The 10,571-nt window shown below is 41.3% G+C and overlaps 1 long non-coding RNA gene across 1 annotated transcript; it reads left to right on the top strand.

Moving 5' to 3' along the window:
* The first annotated feature begins 7,413 nt into the window (after positions 1–7,413).
* Positions 7,414–7,845, top strand: LOC121601023. The gene is made up of 3 exons (XR_006005962.1): positions 7,414–7,506; positions 7,569–7,664; positions 7,743–7,845. It is a non-coding gene; the product is annotated as an uncharacterized LOC121601023 (long non-coding RNA).
* Positions 7,846–10,571: the final 2,726 nt, after the last annotated feature.

Here is a 10,571-nt window from a genome sequence, read left to right as displayed (position 1 = left end):
AGAAACAATTGTATCCTCAAAGGTTCAGCAATTTACAATGAAACTGTATTTCTTAGTTATCGATTCTCCAACAGCTGAACCACCAACAGTAAAGGTTGATGCCAAAAAGTGGGACTTTAACAATATTCCCTTAGCAGATCCACTATTTCATACACCTGGTCCCATTGATATCGTAATTGGCTGCGAAGCATATTGGCAGATACATTGCCCGGAAAAACGGTACATTGGACCAAATAATCCATCATTGATTAATACCAAATTTGGTTGGACAATAGCTGGATCAGTACCTATGAAGCATGTTGGCAATCGACAATCATTAATTGTGGTAACGCAAACCTCTTCTTTAGAAGCAAATATGCAACGATTTTGGGAATTAGATGCTATTCCAAATTCTCATTCTAAAGAACACGATCCATGTGAACAATTGTTCAAAATGACAACAACTCGTAACGAGGAAGGCAGATTTGTCGTAAAGCTACCAATATCATCCGATCCATCCGTCACTCTTGGTGAGTCTCGAAGCATAGCCGAGCGAAGATTCTATAATACTGAACGCCGTCTACAACGCAATATCACCACTTACGATCAGTATCGGCGGTTCATGAATACGTATGAAAATCTTGGGCACATGTCAGTACTACCAGAACCAGTTGATGATTCGATCGCCCATTGTTATTTACCACACCATCCAGTGATGAAAGAATCTAGCACTACAACGAAGCTACGAGTGGTATTTGACGCATCATGTGTCACCGACGCATCATGTGTCACCGACGCATCATGTGTCTGATTTGTTTTCCGTTATCCTTCGCTTTAGAAGTTATGCTGTTGCTTTATCAGCCGATATTGAAAAAATGTATCGACAGGTATTGATTTCTCTTGAAGACCAACCACTCCAGCGTATTTTATGGCGATTGGATCCAAACGAACCATTACAATGCTACCAATTACAAACAGTTACATATGGAACTGCCTCTGCGCCTTTTTTGGCTACACGAGCATTAAAGCAAATTACAAATGATGTATCGTCAACACAACCCACCATTGCAGATGTAATTGAAAACAACTTCTATGTTGATGATTTAATGACTGGCGCACAAGATGAACAATCCGCTACAATTCTACAAGAATCAATCACATCACTTCTTAAGAAATATGGTTTTATCCTAACAAAATGGGCATCTAATTCAAATTATGTTCTCAACAATATAGCCGAAGAAGATTTAGCCTTACGAGAATGCCATGACCTGCAAATAGAAGGCACAGTAACAACCCTTGGTGTCACATGGACGCCCCAAGAAGATGTTTTTGGCTTCAAAATAGTACGGTCATTACCACCATCTGTCGTTAACAGATGAAATCTCTTATCCTCTGTCTCTCAAATATTCGATCCATTGGGTTTGGCAGGCCCTGTGGTATGCAAGGCCAAACTCATGATGCAACAAGCATGGTCTGTTAAAGATGTAAACGGAAAGCAATTTGATTGGGACAAACCCTTGCCTTTGAAGCTGCAAAATGCGTGGAAGTCATTTCATGAGAATATTCATGTGCTTAAAGAACTCCGCATTCCACGTTATATTTTTGGCAAAGGCAGTTTTGAGTACGAGCTACACTTTTTCGGCGATGCATCAGAGAGGACCTACGGTGCATGCTGTTATGTTCGAGTTCTATCTGAAGACGATATTCATTCAAATCTTTTAGTGTCAAAATCAAAGGTGGCTCCAATTTCTACCCGTCATACAATTGCTCGTTTAGAACTATGCGCTGCACTTCTATGTATCCGACTTCTACCCAAGGTGCTCTCAGCAATACGATTCAGTCCGGCCAGGATAGTGTTCTGTACAGACTCAACAACTGTCCTTCATTGGATCAATGCATCGCCTGCTAGATGGAAAACATTTGTAGCCAATAGAACATCACAGATTTTGGAATTATCTGATGTTAGTCAATAGCATCACGTTGCTGGAACAGACAATCCAGCAGATGAAATATCTAGAGGTATGGACCCAACTGAACTTCTTCATTCTTCCCGTTGGTGGCATGGACCAACTTTGCTGTCCAAAGGATCTGAAACATGGCCTAGTGCATCAGTTGACGAATCTGACATGTCTATTGTTGAAGAAGAACGCCGAAATTCTTCAATTGTTGCCATGGCTACAGTCGCTGGTACGTTTTGCGATAAGTTATTCAATAGATATTCGACATATACGAAGCTCTTGCGTGCCGTTGTCATCTATCGTCGCTTTATCGTTTATTTGAAACACCAAGCAGTGAAGAAGAAGCAGTAATCTGAAATTCCAAAGAGTCTATTTATATCATGGTTCAACTCAGACGAATTCAAGGCGGCAGAAAGATGTTTGTGCTTGCTACACCAGAAGCAAATGTTTCCCGAGGAATTAAGTGCGCTGCAAGGTAAGCGAACCATATTTCGTTCTTCACCATTAAGATGGGTTAATCCTGTGGTCCTAGGTGATGGGCTTATTCGTGTTGGTGGAAGGTTAAGTCATGCCAAGTTACCTACTGAAACGAAGCATCCAATAATATTAGCAGCAAAACACCCACTAGTATTGTTATTGGTCAGAGATTGTCACAGCATGCTGCAACATGGTTTACCTCAACAAATGTTGGCTACACTCCGGCAAATATTTTGGATTCTCGGAGCAAAAAATCTTATTCGAAATGCATATCATCGATGTATCGCTTGCTTCAAACAAAAACCAACGTTTATCACACAACCAATCGCAGACTTACCATCCAGTCGAGTTCATCCTTCAAGACCATTCGAAGTGTCAGGGGTAGATTACTGTGGCCCGTTCTTTGTTAAATTCAACACCAGGCGCTCTACTCCACGTAAAGTCTACATAGCCATTTTTGTATGCTTCTCAACTCGTACTGTCCATATCGAGGTTGTAAGTGATTTATCGACAGCAGCATTCATCTCAGCATTACAAAGATTTATCTCACGGCGTGGAAAGATATGTGAATTACATTCTGATAATGGAACTGCTTTTAAAGGAGCTTCACATCAGCTGCATGAGTTGTATGCAATGCTCAAGGCAGATGAAACTGCAAGAGAAAAAATATTCAACTGGTGTGGTGTTAATGAAATCACTTGGAAATTTATTCCACCAAGAGCACCTCAGTTTGGGGGATTGTGGGAAGCCGCAGTCAAATCCGTCAAAACTCATCTTTTGAAGCAGATTGGAACAACCTCCATCATCTATGAAGATTTCATGACTCTCTGCACTCAAATAGAAATGTGCCTCAATTCGCGGCCTTTAACACCAATTCCTACAGAAACAGAGGATATTGAAGTCTTAACACCAGGACATTTCTTGGTTGGTTCTAACTTTCAAATGGTGCCAGATACTAGCGTAACCACTATTCCCGATAACCGCTTGTCTCATTGGAGACACACTCAGAAAATACTGCAGGCCATATGGTCAAGATGGTACCCTGAGTACTTACAACAGCTGCAAGCTAGAACAACCAACATGCGAAAACTTGCTACCAAAATTGAAGCTGGAAGGGTGGTGATATTGAAGGAAGACATCATGCCACCTGCTCAATGGCCTCTTTTATCATAAAGACCTACATCCCGGTAAGGACAACATAGTTCGTGTAGTTTCTTTGCGAACTCCTCGAGGAAAGATCATCACAAGGCCAGTTACACGAATTGCTTTGCTACCAATTGAGGATGATTTCAAACAAACTGGTTATTTCAAGGTGGCCGGAATGTTGACGCCACAACTATAACGGTCAACTCAAACCGGCGTTATAAATGCGCAAGCAAATTCCAACTCACTACAGTTTATCAAGATAACTGCCATGAAGGCTGCGGAAGTCAATAACAGAAAAAACATATGAAATAAAAGAGGAGAGTGACATAAGTTGTAAATGTCATGAGTTGTGTTTTTTTTTGCCAACAAGTAAAACCGCAGAAATATCACCAGATTTAATATCTAATCATCAGTGCCTATAACCAAATTCCAGTGGCCTCAGAAGACAAACCAAAAACTGCAATAACTACACCGTTCGGTTTACTTGAGATTAAGTTCATGACCTTTGGGCTAAGAAATACGGCGCAGATCCTGCAACGACACTTAAACGCGATCTTAGGTGATTTGGTATTCGTATTCCCGTACGTTGATGATTTGTGTATCGCATCCAATAATTTTGCACAACATAGTGGTATCCTAGGGTACAGCTAAGAGGGTGTGAGTGACGAATGAGCGTGAGGGTGTCAGTCAGTGTTGGACAACGAATAAAGCTGGATGTGCGTCCCTGTACAGAAGGAGAAAACTTGTTGTTGGATTAGAAGATATCACAAACAAAAGGAGCACCTTCAAACCGTTTTGAGCAGACTACGAGAGAATGGATTGGTGATAAACCCGGGAAAATGTCAAATCTGCCAAGCTTTTGTCAAATTTCTCGGTCATCTAATCACTGCGGATGAGATAAGACCAAAACCCGACAAGGTTAGTGCAATTTTTAAATTCCCTAAGCCCACTGTTGCAAATGAGCTAAAACGATTTTTAGGTTCCATAAACTTACACAGAAGATTCATACCACACGCAGCGAAAAACCAACAATGGGGCACATTACGATTCTAGTCAGTTTTTCGTATGGAGTTTGACAGCTGCAGGCTGAAATCATGTAAACACTCCATACAAAACCACACATAACACTAGCCTACAATTTTCAGTCTAGATTATTTTAGCCACAAAGCTAGAACTAGATTCGAGTACCTACTTGAAAAATGGCAAAACAAGGTGGTGTTTACATTTATCCCAAGATGCATTACAGAGATCTGGTGATGGAATCCAGAATCAAAGTGTATGTAGTCCAGCTAGTCTCGTATCATTTTTTTATAACCAAATTTGAATATTACTTTTTGACAGAATGGGTGAAATTTTTTGTTCAAACAAGCTTTCTGGAGGCTTGACGAATACACAAAACACTCTTAAAATCTTCATTCAGAAGCAGAAGCGATAAAAAATAAGTAGGCCGCATTCATTCTGCACTATGCCCGATTCATACTTCACAATGCCCGAATACAAATGACAGTGCCCAATTGAGGGTTTACGTCGCCCGAAAAAAATTTTACGGCGACCTATAACGCTTTGACGACGCCTGATTGGCTAGGTAAACTCTGTAAAGGGCCAGTATCCTTAGCATTTTTTTCACTTTCACCACAGTACAGATTGGGCCACACCTGTGTAAGGCAAGCACATATGATCGGGAGCTATACGCGATTTACGAAGCCATCCGATATTTTAGAGATATTTTAGAAGCACGCGGTTTCACTGTATACACCGACCACAAGCCACTCAATACAGCTTTTCAGAAAATGCCAGAAAGAGCAAACCCAACACAAAAAAGAAGGCTTGCATTTTTCATTGAATACACTACTGATATTCGACCAATTTCCGGCCAATATGATAAAGTGGCATATATGCTTAGCCGAATCGAAGCAATTGAAACAGATACAATAAATTTTACGCAATTACCACATGGTAGATCAAGCAACTTAACGTACCAGACACTACTGCCAAACTGTACTGCGATATTTCTACTAACACCGTTAGACCTTTTGTCCCAAAAACATTCAGAAGGCAGGTCATCGCTAAATCGCACGACGCAGCTCATCCCGGTGTTAAGGCTACGACACATATGGTTACACAACGTTTTGTTCGGCCAGCAATGAGACGAGTTTGCAAACAGTACGTTTCTACATGTATTACCTGCCAGAGGACCAATGTAAACCGACACAACCGTACGCTGATAGAGCGCGTCGCTGCACCAGAGCACCGATTCCGGCACGCACACATGGACATTATCTGCCCGCTATCACGTTCCGATGGGAACCTGTACTGTTTAACAGTAGTGAAACAAAAATTACGCGATGGCCTGAAGCCATTACCTTGCCAAATATTACAGCAGAAACGGTCTGCAAAGCGTTTGTATCCAATTGGGTAGCGAGATTTGGCGTCCCAGCCATTGGGCAGACAATTCGAATCGGAGCTTTTTCGAAAACTAGCAGCGACACCTGAAGACAATATCCTACCTCCCACAGGCAAATGGGCAAATTGAACGCATGCAACGGCAGTTGAAGGCAGCAATCACCAGCCATGACCTCAACCAGACAAATGCACTCCCCATCGTTCTCCTCGGCATGCGTTCGGAAGGAAAACATGGGCACAACAGCAACGGAACTGACATACGGCACGATACTAAGGCTCTCAGGTGAATTTGTTGAATCTATTAAACAAACCCCCGAGCTAACACCTGAGTATTTACAGCGGATAAAGTCATTTATGAATCAGCTTAAACCTATACATACTTCTAATCATAACCCTAAGTATACTCCATACATACAGCCAAGCATACAGTCTTGCACAGATGTGTTCACCCGCGTTGATAATGTGCGACCATCTCTCACCCCACCATATGATGACTCGTTAAAAGTGGGGTAAAAAAAAGAAGAAGACGTTTGTTATGGAAGTAAGAGGCAGAAACGTTGAAATTTCTTTCGACAGTGTTGGCACGATATCTACCTCGTGCAGATCAGCAGCCGCAATGTTTATCAAAACAACGAGCTTTCAAGGATAACTCCAGTGGCGAATCTAACGGTAGGCGGACTAGGCGGTCGCCTGAGGCCCCGCCGATTTAGGGGCCCCGTAGATTACCATTCTATAGTATGCCGTATGGACAGAGTACTAGCTGACAAGGGCCCTCGGAAAGATGGCCGTTAGGCCCCGATGCTGACGAATCATTTGCCCCCCCCCCCCCCCCTTCAGCAAAAATTTTAGAGCCTGTGACTGATGATCGAAGGGCCCCCCGACGGCATTTCGAGTTTACTGTTCATTCTCCCAACAGCAAGTTTAGTGTCGCTACCCACGCTACCCCAACAGTGTAAGCAGTACAAATGCTGCTACCTGATACGCACACATGTTTAACGAACACAACTATTCGGGTTGGCTCGGTAAAGGTCGGATTTACCCGACGGAGTAGCCGGAACGTAAAGGCGCAGACTTTTTCATGATTTTGTATGACTTCGGCTGTTTTGGACCACACGTGTACCCAAGTAGCAACCGAAGCTTTTTTCTCCCAGTTTCAACCCCCTCATGACCAAAAACTGCCATCGCTCACTATTCCTATCTCATTTCTACATTCTACAACGTTTGTTGCGTTCTCGCTCATCAGGGTGCTAGTCAATTCTCTCTTGCCACACGAAGAGAATTCTCCTGCACACTTCGTGTGTTTGATTCTACCCATCCCTGTTGAACACAAATCATTTTCTTCCATCGCACTCATCTGGGTGTTTGCTCTTTTCCATCCAAGCCAAAGAGCGACTTTAGTGTGCTCTGAACCGTGGACATGAGAGTGTGTGTTTGTGTGTTGCGTGAACTATTTTTCCTGCGTAAAACACTCTCCCGTACTGCACCATTCGCGGTGTTCTTTTTGCTTCATCGGAGGACGAATTTTTATCATCTAATTGTTTCGGTAAGTGTCTAGTGCTATGTGACATTTATTCTAAATAAAACATTGCACTTTATAAATTTCAGATGTGTGCTGCTACCGCTAGCTGTTCTCCAAATCTCTTCAAATTGCGACACTGTGTGCACAGGCGTTCAAAGTTCAATTGATCCTCAAGCACAAAGGTAATTTTGTCACATCTATAAATCAAGTGTAATCTTTTTAACAAAGTGTGTCTATTAATTGCGTATTTTCATCAACAGCCTTCATACAACACCGCGGTCGAGGCGCGTCAAATCTGATGACATCTTTCCTGAACCAAGCAGGCTGAACACGCGCACCACCACGGGCGCCAGCGCGGTGTGAAGAGGGAACAAGAAAAGACAGAATTGGAAACAGTCGCGCCAGGCTTCCAACCACCGTGTGTGTGTATGTAAGTATGTGAGAACACATGTGTGAATCCTCTTTTGGAAATTGCAAAAAGAAGAAAATAAAGAGTGTGAAGCAGCTAGACTGCCGCAACCAAATCAAGAGAGTGAATTCTCATTTCAATCCGAAAAACTGGGAGAGAGTGATGACATGCGAGAGAGAATAAAACTAGAAACACGAGAGAGGGCCACACGAAGCGCTTTCGGGTTTTTTCACCTTCGCGCACATTTTGCTTTATGCGCGCGACTAAGTGAGCCTTGATGAGCGCGATGGCTCCCATACAAAGGCCTGCGGCTTTGCTAGCTGGGTAGGCGCTGGCATTAGGATAAAGTTTGGCTGCGGTCGCGAAACAAGGTCAAGTGCGATCAAGAACCTTCCCTATTGTAGTGTGAGGCACATAGCATAATATTTTTCAGTTGGAGTTGCGTTCGTTATGGTACACGGTGAATTTATATAATTTAATAGGAATTTGTTCACTTTTCGCTGTAACGTTAAGGCTTTGAATCTTTGATCAATAAGATATTTTTTAAGACTTCTTTGACAGTTCTGATTCCTCTCTCGGCCAACCCTTTCGATTGAGGGTGATATGGTGATGATTTCTTTACTTTAACCCCATATGATTCGAGAAACAATGTAGAATTTTCTGAATTAAACGGTAGACCGTTATCCGCTACAACCTCTTCTGCCGTACCAAAATACGTGAAAAATGACTCTGTATGTTCTATTATATTTGACGCTTTTGTTCCTTTCAATATTCTTACATCCATAAACTTTGAAAAACTATCGACAATTATAAGAAAATTTTGATTATCGAAACGGAACAAATCTAAATGTATCCTTTGAAAAGGACGACTGGTTTCTGGCCATTTAGTTTTACCAGCTTATGAACCGGTTGTGTGACTTGACATGTTTCACAGGATTGTACATAGTTTGCAATTTCTTTATCCATGTGCTTTCACCAGACTAACACCCTTGCCTTCATCTTCATTTGAACTATTCTTTCATGATTAAAATTACACAATGCTAAAATGTTTTGCTTAAGCGCAGAAGGAATAATTGTCCTATCATCAAAGTATAATATATCATCTTCGATTGCCAAATGACTGTTGATTTTAAAATATTCTTTTCATAACTTTTTATCATGTCTTAACCACCCATGTTTTACGCATTAATATACTTTTTTCAAAATCTCATCCGTTTTTTTATATTGTTTTATCATTTCTGTATCTATGATTTTTTCTTCTGCATTCAGTTTTTCAGAATCTTTTTCATCAATTTGTGAATCTCGTAACGTTAATCTACTCATTGCATCTGCATTATTCATAAACTTTCCCGGTTTATGTTCGATTTTATACTCATAATTTGCTAAAATAAGAGCCCAACAGTGCAATCTTGATACTGATATTTACGACGTTCCTCTCAACGAACGAAGATTGATGAAGATTTCCTTTATACTACTATTATCTTTGATTAACATGAACCTGATACCGAGTAGATGTTTTTGAAACATTTGTACCCTGAATATTACTGCCAATGCTTCTTTTTGTACTTGCGCGTAATTTTGTTGTGCTGGTATAAGTGTCGATGATGCAAAACAAACTGGTTTTTCAACATTCTCTACCATATGTGATAATACTGCCCTACTCCCTATGGACTTGCACCGACTGCTAAAATAATTGATTTCGACGGATCATATTGTAGCACATCTGCTATACAGAACATATTGTAATACACACTATCAACTATAAACACATTGTAACACACTTTGGAAAGCCAAACCAAACCATTGTAACACATTCATTATAACACATTCAGTAAATCAGATTATACCATAGCACCGCAACCGGAAGAGTTCAGGCCGTCCATTCAAACAAATAACAGACGTGACACATTTATCAAAAACAACCGAAACGCACAACATAAACAGGAACAGTATGTAACCCAAAGCAGGAACAGTATATGCATTAAACCCAAAACAGGAACTTAATGACAAGAACCATCGTTCTTGTCAACAAAAGACAAACGTAACTAGCTGAGTGAAAACAATAACTTTCGAACATAAAAACCTGGAACCAAATGTGTGAAACCCTTAACTTCATTTGAGTATAAATAAAACCAATTCCAAGCGTGGCAAGTCAGATTCGTTCGGACTGTCAAGATAGGACATTACGCTGCCCATAAATCTTCGGCTTCCAACTTATTTCAAGAGTTTAGTTATGTCCCCCTTCCCAAGGCAAGGCTTCTAAACTCTAACGTTTCCAGTAAGGGAACCCCCTTCTGGGTTTCTATGATCGCCTGGACGATCAAGTGTTGAAAAGTCCGTTCGAACGAAGTTTTATTCCACCTTGGCTCATGCCAGCGAAACACTGACCTACCGCGACGGTACTCGAAGTACAGTTGTACGATCACCGCATTACATGGCGACCGTGACCTTAATCTGCAATCGACAGGCAGAAGTGTAAGCAAATTATTTCAAGTGAAATGTGATACGTACAACGGTAACGTAAAGCTTAAGTGTCGTGTGACGAACCAAAAGTATTGTGACCATAACCGGCATTCGGCGAAAAGTGAAAAAAAATGTCAAAGGTGCATTTTTTTTACGGAACATTCATCAACGCAGCTGGCGCAAGTAACCCATATGTAAACAAAAGCAATGAAAGAAT

Source organism: Anopheles merus, unplaced genomic scaffold, assembly GCF_017562075.2.
Source record: "Anopheles merus strain MAF unplaced genomic scaffold, AmerM5.1 LNR4000018, whole genome shotgun sequence".
NCBI lineage: Eukaryota > Metazoa > Arthropoda > Insecta > Diptera > Culicidae > Anopheles > Anopheles merus.
Note: the sequence above shows the minus strand (reverse complement) of the source record. Positions and strands in the feature narration are given on the sequence as shown.